Source organism: Neodiprion pinetum, chromosome 3, assembly GCF_021155775.2.
Source record: "Neodiprion pinetum isolate iyNeoPine1 chromosome 3, iyNeoPine1.2, whole genome shotgun sequence".
NCBI classification, from domain to species: domain Eukaryota; kingdom Metazoa; phylum Arthropoda; class Insecta; order Hymenoptera; family Diprionidae; genus Neodiprion; species Neodiprion pinetum.
In genome coordinates this window covers 2,074,500-2,089,608 of record NC_060234.1, presented here as the reverse complement: position 1 = coordinate 2,089,608, position 15,109 = coordinate 2,074,500, and the positions used below count along the sequence as shown (strand labels likewise).

The 15,109-nt window shown below is 38.8% G+C and overlaps 2 protein-coding genes and 1 long non-coding RNA gene across 3 annotated transcripts in view; 1 reads left to right on the top strand and 2 right to left on the bottom strand.

Annotated features, from left to right (window-relative positions):
• LOC124215723 (uncharacterized) overlaps positions 1 to 15,109 on the bottom strand; it is a 114,195-nt gene that overhangs the window by 26,824 nt on the left and 72,262 nt on the right. The window lies entirely within an intron of this gene.
• Ror (tyrosine-protein kinase transmembrane receptor Ror) overlaps positions 1 to 15,109 on the top strand; it is a 130,766-nt gene that overhangs the window by 48,152 nt on the left and 67,505 nt on the right. The window lies entirely within an intron of this gene.
• On the bottom strand, positions 13,456 to 14,208 carry LOC138190557 (uncharacterized). Its single transcript, XR_011176598.1, has 2 exons — positions 13,783 to 14,208; positions 13,456 to 13,681 (listed from the first exon to the last, which is right to left on the bottom strand). It is a non-coding gene; the product is annotated as an uncharacterized lncRNA (long non-coding RNA).

Below are 15,109 nucleotides of genomic sequence, written 5' to 3'. Positions count from 1 at the left end.
AATGACGAATGTCGCTATGACGGTGACGAAGTTTTTTTCCATCGCACCGAAAAGCTTCGTGTTCTAACGATCAGCCTAGAATTCCAACACAAGAAAAAAAAATGCAAGAAAACGAAGAAGAAGAAGAATATCCAAATATAACCTGCCGACTTGTCCTCCATTTATACGACACATATTATTATACAATATGAACCTTGGCTGTATTTTCCTTTCGCGTTATTGATTTGCGTATTGATATTGAGGTGCGGGGTTGAGGTTCCGAATTTAAAAATTCACGAAAGCGCCAAATTCCAAATTATTTGACGGCGAAACTTGAAGTAACGAAATCAAACTTTGGAGAAACAACAAAGTTTCGAATGGCCGGAAAACCGACGGGTCAAAGTTCCGAAACGCAAGATTCTGAAAAATAAAGTTTCGATAGTGTGAAATTCCAAAAATTAAAATATACTCACACAGCGTAGTTTAATCAACGAGTAGGTGTAAAAAATAAATGAGAAAAACCGAAAATCAGAACGACCAGGATTCCGAACGTAAAAATATCGAAAATTCATAACAAAAAAAAGATCAAAGTGGTGAAATTTCACCAAACCAGAAAATTTGCAGAACTGAAAATCTTGGATCATTCGGTATTACGATGTTTCAGATCTTTAAATTTCGTCACTTTCACACTTTCGAAACTTTGACTTGTCAGACTTATGCTTTTTCAGCATTTTTTTCCCTCTTGGAACTTTAAGCTTCGGGTTTCGGACCATTCGAAACTTTGACGTTTCGTCAAAGTCTGATATCTTTACTCGGAGTTTCGCCACGAAAAAAATTCGGAATTATACGCTTTCGGAATTTCAACCCCGCCCTGAAGTTAAAGCGACAGATGTTTCGATCGTCCAGTCTTCGCTCGTGTATATAATATGCATCAATATTTAGCATACGCGTGTTTTTCTTCCTCACACCATTAATATCTCAGCCAGCTTGTCGTGCTTCGAGTCGCGGTGTACGAAAATTTGCGATTCACGTAGGCGTCGAAACCTTCTCGCGTCATTTTGTTTTACCTCTTGTATTTTTCCTCATTTTCTTTTTTATTTTTAATTAGCCTAGTACTCAGCAACACGTAAACACACCTTGACTATAAATAATATTTTCCACCGCCACCGGAAAACTTGCGCGTGATTTTTTTTATCCACAAATGAAAGGGAACCAGTTTCTACTTCTCGTGGAAAAAAAATTCATCGTTCGTTCTACCGTAAGAATAAACACAACGTTACAACACCTGGATTTTTCTTCCCAATTATCTCATCGAATTTAATTTATTTCAATTTCAAACTGTATCTCCAACTATCCAATAATTTAACTCAATCGACTTTCCTTTCATATGCATCGCAAATTCAATTTCACATTGAAAATTGCGGGATAATTGCCAAAATCGGAAACTAAATTTTCTTGTATTATTATAAATTCTCATCAAAGTATTGAAAAAAAATTACACTCGTCTAATATTATTATCGCTTCACGATGAAGAAAAATGTTGAACAAAATTCCGGATGAATTATAAGAATTCACCTCGTGCGCCGGAAATGGCTTCATTGAATGTAAAAATTCTTGTTCCCGATTATAATCCCTCTTCCAGCAACGACTATATTCGAATACATGTCTGTATATATATATATATATATATACATACACATATATCAAGCTTCGAAACTTTCTAATGTGGCCTCTGCGGCATCGAAGCCGATAAAGAAAAGTCGGCTGAAGATACGAGTCGCGTAGGTGAAACGGTCGAGATTTCATCTTCCCTGATCCGGCCGCAGTAACGGGATGATGGCTCACTCGGTGTATTTTTATTCCATGGATACAAATTGCTTTAAGAAGATTTCGCCGTCGGCCGAAGGCGGTAAAAGCTTAGCTACGAGAGGCAAAGCGAGCCCCGTGCTTGCAGATGCGCCAGGAGCTTTCGAATAAGCTTTGTTATCCAAAGACGTTCGGACAGCTTTTCTCATCGACGTGCAAACAACGGCTGCCCGTTTGTTTTCCGTTGGTGAATTTCTTTCACCATCCCTTCTATTTCTCTTTCTCTCCTCCATTTCCGATTCTATTCACCAAGTAATTTATCATAATTTTGCTAAAAAAAAAAGAGCAAGTCGGAAAAACACAGTTTTTTACGCGATAATTTTCATCGACATGAAAGAGAGAAGAAATTATGATCTCTGTGAATATATTGAACATTTTATAGAATCGATCAGAAGTTTGATCGATTTTTCAAAAATCGTATCACGCAATCGGTATTACTAAAATTTATTTGAGAGAATTAAAAATGGTATTTTCGTATCCGATAAAGTCGAATATGATAAAATGAACGAAAGGCTTCGTGGGAATTAATGACACTGACATTCCTGTTTTGAAATTCCGTTCGCACGGCGAAAGCGCATTATTGAATTATACCGCGCGGGATAAAATCGAGTTAGAGATTTTCTCCTAAAGCTTTCCCTCCGCTTTCCCCCAATTTTCCACTCGCTAATGAATCTGACGGTGAAAATTTCAACCAACACGTTATACAACCTTTCCAAAAATTTGTGGACAATTATATTTCGTTATCCCTGCTGGTGCAGAAAGCAACCGCGCCTAAAAGCTCGAGTCCGAAGCTTTTATATACCTACACATTAAATTATAATATATATATATACATCTACACTATACGTGTTATACACTTTGCGAAATATATATATATATATATATATATTCGCCGATCATTCAGTGTAGCTATATATAATTAACCGCTTTGTGTCATTGAAATTGCGTCTTTTCAACGAAGATTTTTTTGATTTTCTTCTTTCTTTTTCTCTTGTTTTCATTCATTCGCTTCGTTTTCAGATTTTTATTTACGTTTGTTTCAACTCTGCTCACGGGAGAAGATTGCTTTCTCAGATCTTTACAACGAATCAGACGACGAAGAATAAAAGTGATTTTTTTTTCCCACACACACCCAACTAAAAGTAATTCAATTTCTTTTTCCTCATCTCGTAGAATCTTTGTGAAACATTTTTGTCACTCGGCGAGATATCATCGCGGTTGAAAATTTAGCTACATATATTCGAGTTGAAAGAGTGTGCGAAAAAATAAGTTACAATTGTAAGTAAATAAATAAATATATGCATTATATATATATATCTAAAAAAGTAAATGATTATATCGGTTCGTGAAAATGGAGAGTGAAAAAGCGTGCAGAGTAGATGGAATGTATATAATTAGAGAAAGCAGCACGCATATATGTGGCAGATGGTTCGGAAAATTCCAGGATTAGGAAACTAATGGAAATATCAAATTAGTGGTGCGGATAAAGGCGGAGTTGTGAACCGGATTTGCCGGTGTAAGTAATACCAACCTAATAGTAATAGGACCCGGAGCAATATGACCGTTTTTCCGATGCGTTAGATCCAACGCCGAAACGAACCCATTTAAGAACAACTGTAGCGAGTTATTCTCCCCCCTCCCCCCGTCGCCTGCCAGCCGACTCTTGGAGCAATTACGCGAATTGGCAAAGACAATTTCTCCCCCGGGGTACCCCTCGGTCCTCTTCCCTGCCTCCCTAACCTCCATTCATTGCAGCACAGCACAGCTGCAATAGTGACGATAAAACCATTACTGTTTCAAAAGTACTCGATGCCAAGCTGAGGGCGTACTCCCGTACACGCGAGTTAAGGACGTACAGTCTGGTCAGAAAAAAAAAAAAAAAAAACTGTGTAAACCAAGGTTAGAAAAGTCTCGTTGCGGTCATTAAAAATTTATACATAATTATCAATACGATATTGATTTTCGCCAACTGACAAATCTGGTAAAAGAGAGATCAGAAATAAAAAAAAAATCGTTCCAATCTTCAGGTTAAAAGGATTTAGCTTGAAATTCTGTTTTTGAAAATAATACGTTTGCAACCGTCATGTTATTGGCTAAATATTGTACAATTTAATCAGTTCTTAGCCTCGTGCCTTGCGAGATAAAGAGGTAAGGAAAAAAAGGGGGAAGGAACACGATCTGTTTGTCCAGATGTGGTGAAAGCTGTGTACAAAAACAAAAAAAAAAAAAAATCGCACCAAGCTTGTCACTGTTTTTTCAAGACTCGATTTTCCCAACATTAGATTACGCGTGAAAATTTTTATAAAGTTAATCCACAGACCAATTTCAGTGAACAGTAACGCGTTACAGAACGTTGTATGAGTCGATAAAACGTACGTAACAGTATTCTGCGTGTTACAGGCATAGATGTTGAGAAGAAGAGATAAGAAAAAGAACGAAGCCGCATGTTCCAGAGTCCAATAAAAAATACACAATATAACAATAACATAAATAATAATAACGACAAAGAACAAGGTCAAAAGTCCTGACAAGATAATTGATCGACCATTGTCTACTTCCTGGATGTCTTGTACCTTATACTCGTGCGTATGTTGCACGATTGTATATGTGGTACATACACATATATATGGTGTAAAAGGTGCATGGGTTATGTTTTATTATAAGCTATGGGAGTGGCGTCGGAGGTTGATTTCTTGAACGATATCGGACAGCTGGATGGATGCAGAAGCCTCCGTCACACGAGCCGTGAGCCAACAAGAGAGATGAACGTTTTTAAATTACCGTGCATGCATGGAAGCATGACACCATCTTCGTGGGTCAGTTGAAGTCGGATCGAATCGATTGGAGACGCGTGTGCGTCTACACGCGGTACACAATGGTAATATTGAGACAAGTATGAGAAGAAGAAGATATTATCCCTCTAGAAACAAACTGAGATAACAGTCGTGACGTTGTCCGGTGTACCTACCCATGATGCAAGGAAATAAGGTGAAGCGATGCGCACATGCGCTTCATTTGAAACAATCGTAAAACGTATCCAAGGCGATGTCGTGTAGGTTTGATATTTTGTCATTCCTCAGTGTTTGCATCGTTGTACATCGGTATTTTCGGTAAACAGAATACACGGAAATAAATGAGTAACCTATTTACGTGACTTCTGTGACATCGTCTTGGATATGCGGAGACTGAGGCTGTTTCCTTGCATCATGGGTGCAGGTACCGTGTCTGTGACCTCACGGTTGCTTCTTGAATGCGATTACGTAGCCAAGCGTCGGTGAATGAGAAGGTTAACGGCGTGTGAACTCGGCAAATACCGTCATGATCCCGGCGACACTTGAAGCCATGAAGCCCCCGGAAAGGGCAAAAACTCTCCTAGTCATGCTCCTCGAAACGTCAACAAACGTATCAGGTGGCACCTAACGTCAATGCCGCAGTAACGGCAGCTATTATAAGGGATGTCGGCAACCAGCCCAAAGCAAACAGACCGAGGGGAAAATATTCACCCGAATGGCGGTAGTTTCACGTTATACGCACTGCACTTCTCAATCTAGGTATTCAAGCGCTGTTTAGTGCGGATGTAAAAAACCACAAGCTTTTTTTGAAAGATAAGTGAAAATTTGAACCATTTCCGTTCATTTCTTCATTTAATGTACGAAGAAAAAGGGTGAGCTTGCTCAGTCGGTAAAGGTAGGACTGTTACGTGACCTTAAGACAGTGTAATAAAAGTTGGATGAGTATAATATTTGCCTTTTCAGCGATTGTTTGCAGCGTAGGCGTAAAAGTTACACGGGTAAGGACGATTTCTGATATGATCGAAGTTACACAATCGGGTACCAAGAATTGATTGGACAGGTATACGCGTATTCTTGATGGTAAAATAATACCTTTAGGCTATGTTTGTTCCTCCCGCGTGATTCAAACAGCCGGTTTATTTGACGTCCGTGATGTAATTCGCGATACAGTTTCTTTTTGTTTCTTTATTTTTCTTTCTCTCTCTCTCTCTCTCTCTCTCTCTCTCTCTCTCTATCTCTCTCTCTCTCTCTCTCTCTCTCTCTCTCCGCCATGTCGTATGACGTCAACGACGTCGACAAGGAAAGTTGTTTGCTTCCGGAAATTGCCTGATATATTATTATTTTCGCAATATCGCCGGTGTAAATCTTGACTCAGCCTCGGGATCAACAGGACCCCGGAATCTTTCTCTTCCCCTTTTCGCCCTTCTTTGAGAAAAACTCAACGTTTTCTTGACTTGTTTACACCATTTCATTTTCCTTTTTCTTTTTTTTTTTTTTCTTTTCTCCCCCGTAATCCAGGTAAGTATTACGTTATTACACAAGTGAGGAAAGTGTATGGACAATGCAAGTATCGTACATGCAGAATGAGAGACGGTGTAAATCACGATGGTATGTCCTACGAATCGCGGTGACGATTAAATATATCTGAAAATTTTCACTCCCGTTATACCTATATTTGGATATAATAACACGCGGATTAGATCAGAGGCAATATTGGGCAAGGGCAAAACGATCTCTCTGACTGTATATACTAAGATAGTGACCGCGACGAAATTAACATCACGACCGGATATCTGTCGTATAAAAATTCCAATTAAAATAAACGCGACGATGACAGGATCGGACGTGTTCGAGATATGCGGGGATTATATTCGTTATAATATATACGCATTATATGGAATACATGAGCTGAGGGTTACATGAAAGATTTGATGGAGTTGGCTCTAAGGCGAAGAGAGAGAGAGAGAGAGAGAAAGTAGAAGGTTTTAAGAATACAGATAATTTTAATAATTCAAAGAACTTACGATCAACCGAATAAATCATCCACCGCCTTTTATCGAATCATAAAATTTATCAACAATGTAGGATATTCAGATGAATATAATTCGAAACAATATTTCCGATCACTACGAAAACACTGTCACACCATTCGATTCAGCAGTAATGAATAGTTTATAAGTATCATTATGATAAAATGATACCGAGTCTGTAACATCATCGAGAAGCGACTAGTTCTTATGGTTTTATTTAGCTGTACACATTTATATGGAAAAAAAATATATGTACATCGTCATGGAAACACAGAGTGAGAGGGATAAAAATACCGAACAAGCTGAACAGGGTTCGTAATTGGAGTGAAGTGTATTCGTCGTTTTCCCGTTAACCCGTTAGAGAGAAAAAAAAAAACCAAGAAAATAAAAAGACAACGAGTTGAAGGGTTTGAATAAAAACGGTAGTAAAAAAACAAAAAAAAAGAAAAAAAACTGAAAAAAGAAAGAAAATTGAAATAAAACACAAAGGATTAAAACATCCTTTATTTTTCTTAGCTCCCCTGCAGCATCGGAAGATGATATCGTAGCGCCACAACGACGAAGCTGAGCAACAGCAACTTCACTGACTCGCTCGCTAACAAGCGAACAAGTTTTAATGATTCCGTATAATTCCAGGGTTCGTCCCTCCCCGCATGTTTGGCCTCGAATTCAATTAATTTTCAAAACCCCGACCCTCCTCCTCCTCCTCCTCCTCCTCCTCCTCTTTATCCTACCCCAAACTCGACAGAAATTTGAATACGAATCATTAGGCCTCCTTTATCCGGCGTTTGTCCGCTCCCTCACGTCCATGCGATTCGATACTCGCACGCGCGAATGGAAACAGAAAAAAAAAACTTAAAAAAAAAAAAAAAAAAAAAAGCACGAACCACTTTAAAGGATTTTAAGACACGATCTTCGCGGAGTTGATATTATTCATAGTATACAGTGTGAATTCCTGACACGAAATAATTGTTCGTCATCTGCTACATTTTAACGCGCATGCGCTACGATCCGAGAGCAATTGTTTCCCAGGATGACCAACTGTCGCAAATTTAGACGACAATTCGCCGCGATGTATGTAACCTGAAAAATTTTTGTTACAGCTGGTCGGTGTTAAGTACAGTGAAATTTTTCGCTAAACGGATTCCTCTTTACAACCAACAGTCTAAAAATCTCCCGAAGCACAATTCACACCTTAATATTGTTCTGAATAGCGGACACTCCTCAATAACGGATAACATTTTTAGTCCCAAAGATGGCCGCTGTTGGAAGGTTTTATTTGACAACTTTTCATCGGCAACTGTATAAAATTTTTAAGGTTACGTTCACGACGGTTGGTCACCCTGGCAAACAACCGTTCTCGAATTGTCGCGCGTGCGCATTAAACTATACCAGATGACTGACTTGTCTATCGTTTAAAAAATTCACACTGTACATTATATACAGAGTTTCGTTTCTCATCGGTATACGATTTATAGGACAAGTCAGCCGGACAGGTTGAAAAAATTATGTTGAGAGATATATTAAGCTTTACCTGGCACCTTGGGGTCCTTCGTGTTTTAAAGATTTTTAATCGAGATTTTCGTAATTTGAAAACTTCTACTTTTTAAAACATTTTTTTACCACCTCCAAATTAAAAATTATCGTTGCGACATTTTTCGTCTCGTGAAATACACTTACGTGAATCCCCCCCCATAAAAAATAATTCAGGTAAAAATATTAAATTGCTTCGTTGCGTGATCTCAAGATGCCAGCAATGTTATACCAGACAAAGTTGTCAGCTAAGGGTTAAACCTCATGCCTATGATTTTGAAAAAGCGCTGTTTCAGTTTCGATTCCTTCTACCTTGACGTCGGTAATGCTTCGAAGCCTGAATGTCCATAACACTTTGCTCTGATAATTAATTACACAACGATACTAAATGGACACGCATAGGCATACCGAATGTACAATAAAAGACAAACGTGAATATCTTCATTAACCGCGGTCGGCGAGCCGTCAAAGGTTGGTTAAAAAGCACAGCAGCAGCAACAGCACAACGGGGTGCAATTAAACCGAGCTAATGAGACGGTGAATGTAAATTGAGGGGAGAGGGGGAGACATTTATTTCGTTTCATCGCGTGTCTGCTCAGTGTCAACGATATGCCACGAAAGTTCAAATCGCACCTACGTAATTATCGTACGTATATGCCGAAGCGAGTGCACGACTCGAATTCACCTTACATATATATATATATATATATATATAGAAATGGATGACTCGTTCCTCTTTACGACGTCTGAGTAAGCGAGTCACGCAGGTGATGATCAAAGGTGAGAAAAAGAAAAGGTAAGAGGATACTACGTACGTAGACAACGCTCACCGCAATAATTTCGAAATGGCAATCGGTAATTACTCTGATCCAGAATTCTGCACAGTCACCGTTCCTAAGCCGGGAGGATCACAAGTTTGCTCAATCAATTCCCCACCAGCATTTCCGAAGATCTGAAAGCCAGCGGTGTGCGGATACGCATTAGATGGCTTTTCAAACAGTACGAATACGGTCGATAAACCGTAAGCCAATTACCGTCGGTTATAATCTTCTGCAAATGATCAGAACTGTAATCCACTGTACGATGAAATAATTGACATCGATTTAAGAAATGTATTATCTTAAATTTACAATGATTTTTAAGGAACTAAGATTTCGAAATATTAGTGTCTTTTGGTTTTACTTAGGTTTAACGAATTTCAGACAATTTCAAAATTGCGAAATAACGGTTTTTCAACAATATGAATCGTTACGGTAACGATACTAACTTCAACGTGATTAAATCATGGGGTATAGATTATTTTTCGGCAAAGCGAATGCGATTCTTGGTAAAAATCATATTTCTGATAACGTGAGAAATGATAAAATTCTAGCAGCACATCAAAGGGCGTATAATTTTTTTTTCCTTCATTGCCAATCGTTCCGTAACTTTATTTTCAAGCCAAGTGTTGGAAAAAGAAAAAAAAAATGTTTAAAGCCAAAAGAATGTATATCGTATAAATTTTTTATATGGAACGGTTGGCAATGAGAGAAAAAAAAGAAATTATGCACCCTTTTGATTTCAGAAAGCTATATAAAGCGAAAAGGACGTAAAATAAGTATAAAGCCCTTTTGGAATTGGCACCGCGACGTTTATAATCAGACTTTACGCAAGCTCTGAATAATGTAATTTCGTCGACCCAACGAAGGTGTGATTTTTCATAGTATAAAAAAAAAACACCCTCGATCCGTACAACGTAAAGGCGTAATAATATACACGCCGAAGCAACCTTTGAGAAAACACAAACCCTTGAGGGAGCCCAACTGTATACCTATAATATTTCGTAATGAGGCTATAAATCAGATTTTAATTATTCTCTGGTCATTATCACAAAATGTTTTAGATGTATTCGCGTCAGGACGGTTCTGCACCCCTTTACAGAGTGCTTATCCCAAACGACGATCTTTTTTTCCTTATTATCCTTATAACCCTCGTTTGTTTGACGTATGAGAATTAGAAGAGAAAGGGATGGAAAAACGAGAGACCTGAGAGGGGGTGACTTTTGAATCGGCCGACGCTTTTCACCCTCTGAAATAGAATTACACTTTCCTATTGTTATTTCGATATTCTTAACGTAAAACGATTCATAAATGGATTAATATTCATGAGTCATTTGGCTCGCTGTACTCGTTTCATTATTTGCCCGTCTGTATAATCTGAGGCTATTAAATAACACTTTGTCCGCACGACTTGATACAGCTGCGGATAATACGGGTGTCAGGTTTATGAAACTATTCGTCGAATCTCATTATCTACAGAGGATTTTGATTAAAAGTCCAACGTTAAAGAGTATCGCGTTGTATGCATAAATGTGATGCCGCAACAGAGAAAAATAAGAATAATTAGACGAATAGAGGAAAAGAATAAATAAGCAATAAAGGTGAGAAGGTGAAGATAAAGGGCAGGTAATCAGCGTCGCGACAAAATGACCGTCTCAGTCTTTCGCGAGCTTTGTCAGACTTTTAAAAATTAAGGGGGTATTCTAGTCTAGAGGCCCGAATTTCGAGCATTTTTTGACGGTGAATAAAATAAAAGCTATTGATATTTTTACTATCCATTTTTTTATCATTTATTTATTTATATATTAAGAGCACACAAAATGAATTTAAAAACAAAAAAATAAATTTTCATGGAATTATGCGTCCTTGAAGTGGAAGGGGAAAACAAAAGGCAGTATCCTCGTCGCCACGATTTCTACCCTTGTGGTCATCAGAAAAAAAAAAAAAAAAAAGATTATTAATCTACATAAATGCAGCTATCGTACTAACCAAAAAAAAGTCGAAAAAAAATTTTTTTTTGCCAAATTACGGCTGTCCGAAAAAAATAATACGTTTTTTTTGACTTTTTTGGACGTTTCTGAATTTTTTAAAAATAGTAAAAATTATTATTTCGTTATAATAATGGTTCGTGCGATAGAGACATGTATTGAGAAGATTCTCACCAAATTTCAAGTAAATCGGTTCAATAGAACTTGAGAAATCATGTCAACCGTTTTGAAAAATGTAGTTTTGAGAAAAACGCGTTTAAAGTATTCGTTCCAGCCGAGCCAGTATTGAAGACGTGTCACTAAAATAGCTATATCTCTGAAAATAATTGAAATTTTGACTTGTCCTTTCAAGGACACATTCTTAAAAGGTTAAGCTTTGAAAATATAAAAAAAAAAAAATCGATTTTTTCAAATTTCTACACTAGAATACCCCCTTAAGAGAGAGAGAGAGAGAGAGAGAGAGAGAGAGAGAGAGAGAGAGAACGATCCTTCATTCGGCCTGCACGCGTCCCGAACACCGATGCGTAGCTGCTGCACCCTTCAAGGTCGAAGTTGGAAGCCTGAGCTCGTTAATCACAGAGCTAGTTAGCGTAGTTTCGGTATCAGTTAACAAAATCTGAAACGGTAGCCGGGCGTCCAGCGTTCCTTACCCTTCTTCACAAGCTGGCAGGATAAAAGTGGCTCTGGCGACTTGGTGGATAGAACGAAAAGACGAGGAGGATTATACGAGCTACAGGTAAAGGACTTTGTCCGTCATGTTGAACGTTGGAAATCCGGCACTTTATGCTTCCGGAGAAACAAACCGACGTCTAAAAATCCGAAATGGATTAGCTATCGTATTGAAATAGCTGTGAGAGGAAGAGAATGAGGAGAGAGGATAAGACAATTGGTTCCAGTTTTTGGTCCCTTATGCGATCCTGAAGATCTCGACTCGGCGAGAAATTTAATCATCTCTTTAGCCTCCACGCGTGAGTGCAGAAGAAAGGATTGGGGAGAGAAGCTGGAGGAGGTGATAAGTTGACGTCGAGTTACTCAAACGGAAGGTTTCTATTAGAAAAGTTTGACCGTTTATCGTACCTTGGAACGGTGGATAGAGAATTGGGGACATAAATTTAGGCAGTCAAACTCCGAGTCGCGTTATACGAGCAATTTTCAATTCCCAGCTCAAAGGCTCACGATCATCTTTGAAAGAGATTGGATAGCGTCATTTTTATCACGAGTAGACAATCGATACGACCGATGATCTATGGGTTGTAAAATCGGTGATTTTACTCAACTTTTCCCCCCTCAAAGCTGCAGCGAAGCCAAGTCTGGTTGTAGGTGTAATGGAAGTGTTGGAAGATCGGCGCAACTACGGTGAAGGAGAAGCTGCTCGCCTGCGTGCATTCGTTTCGAGACCATGCAGCGAAAAATACCGTACGTACCATAACCATTAAACACCGACGACGATGAACGAGAACAATAGTGGCGAGCATGTAAAGCGGACAAGTTTTCGTAAACGCAGGTCGCATTGTACCTTTTACTCGGTACGGTTGCACCCTTCCATACGTGCGTAGATTCGAGCATCCGAGCTGCGCCGGACTTTCAAAGAATGGAGTCGCCGCAGAATCGTCGTCTGGGCGAAGGCGAACTAACGAAACGAAACGCGAAGTGCGCAATGCCCACGACAACGAAGCATAAAGGCTTTGTCTCGCCAACGGACCTCGAAAGCTCGGCGAACCAACGACGACAAGTTCAAGGCGGAAGCTTTGACTTTTGCTAGAGTGTAGGAAAGGATCACGCTTCTCCGGCTCGGCTCTCCCTTTGCGGCTCCATTCGATGGCAACCATGCTCGGAAGAACGTTCGATGAAAGGCAGAGAGAGAGAGAGAGAAGGGGAGGGAGACTGATCCTAGGCGTAATAGATTACAACCCGAGTATCACGAAGTGGGTGGAGCAAAGCTGTAGGAATTAATTCCAGACAATCTGGGAAATCCCGAAACCCTTTGGAAGTCGGTGCCGAGAAGGAGGGGTCGAACAGTGTTAGGTAATTAGCGATGCCATCAACAAACAATGGGAGCCAATTTAGGGAAGACAATGGTCCAACCAACATATAACAATGTGCAGAATAAACTTTTCGAACCACATTTTGACGCGGCGGTCAAAACCTCTAACTCTCTAAGTGTCGGATGCAATTCAAGGGTGTCGAATCAATACTCTTAATTGACAATTTTATCTCGGATTTAACCGTGTCTACATATAATATTGTGTATACGATAAAGCATACAGTTTATCATTATTTTATGCGCAAACACAGGGGAAGGTTTTGTTCCTCTTACTTCACGACCTTTACAATTTCACCGATCAGTTGCCTCAAGAGTGTAGAGTAATTCGGTTAAAGTGCGTGTATCTTAGGCATTTTGAGGGATGTAAGGATCAAAAGATAAGGACTGGAGAAAAATGAAATCACGTTCACGATAAAATATGTATTCAAGTAACGATTGAATTGAAAAACAATATCGGAAACCTTCGCACCTGAAAATGAAAGGGTTAATTAGAAGAATCCGAAATGCGCAAGTGAATGCATTTGGTGAAAGTGAGTGCGATGTTATTTCTTCTTTTTTCATCATAATTATAAATGTCCTGACAGCGAATTATCTCAATAACACTGTCGAATCTTCCTCCTAGGTAATAAGGCTTTGCAAAAAATTGAAATAATGAAAAAATAAATCCAAGTAAGATTAGATCTATAGTTAACTAGAGATCGACTTATTAATAAAATCAGATAGAACAAGTACCTCAAAAGTGAACTGCAAATAAAATTAGCTGATGGAAATTTGAGGAAGAATAGTCCTGGCAGTGATCACACATGAAAGTGAAACCTCCTTTACAACAAGTGCATTTTTCGTACCACCGCTCCATTCATTTGATTCACTGGATCCGTTCGACAAGACGTGGTCATAAAAAAAAAATACCGATTTTTTTGTTTTTTCTGTTTTGTCTCTTCAATACCAACGGCGCACACCATATGGCTTTTTCTTGCGTATACTAATTCTCCATTAGGGTACCAAATCGATGGTCAAAATGAAGAACAGAAAGATCGACTTCATGCTGTCGGAACGTGAAGAAACAAATTATTGTCAATGACGCCTCGCACCACACGATTTGGAAGTAAAAATTTAACGCGGTATCGCTACGAACGCTTTTCATTACTCGTGCGATGAAATTTTCATTCTTGTACTTCAAGCGTGATAAGCAACGCAGGAATTGTCGGAATAGCACGACGATTGTTTTTGTTGCAAAGTTGAATAATATTATTTGGTGGACATTTTAAAAGCTGAATGTATAAGGAGAGTATCAAACCTTCGGACCACAGATTCTGATGAAACTTGTCGGGGTGTTTTTTGGCCCAAAATGTGAAGCTTCTAATGCGCAGCTCCATCCGTTGGGCCCTCTTTCGATCGATTTGAAATATATCGTGGAATAGAAAATTTGCAGTTTATACATTATTATGGTTCTGAAATAACAATATATCCGTTTGACCTTGAATCTGTGAGGATGAGTTATCGAAACTTTGAGAGATAACGATGAAAATTAATATAAAAAGCAAAAATACAGAACAGGTTAATTTCGTTCATTAGGGCATTTCAGTCATTCAACGGCTTATAGAATCAATTTGCTCCGACTTGAGAACGGCCCAACGGATGAAACTATACAAATCGGAAGCTCCATATATTGGGACCAAACACCCCCGGAAGTTTCAGCAGAATCCGTGTTGCGGAGGATTGACACTATGAACAAGAAATTCTGAAACTCAGCACGTCGCTGAAAACTTTAAAATCTGGTAAGAATTTGATAAAAAATGCATATAATTTCCGATGTAAAATACTAATCCTAATTTGAAATTTTATGTAGTCAAATGTTCCAAAAGTCGAAGTTTTTGCCAAAAACGTAACGTGTATTACTTGCAACTTATCGATCTTCGTTCAGGCGATCGTCTTCCAACTAATTTCTTCCTAAATTCCACATTCCTTCGAATGAAAAATGAGAGATTTCACCGCAATCCTTTGAAAATTATCGTGGGATTGAGGTGTTTCGGTATATGGGGATTTTCGAAAAAACAGT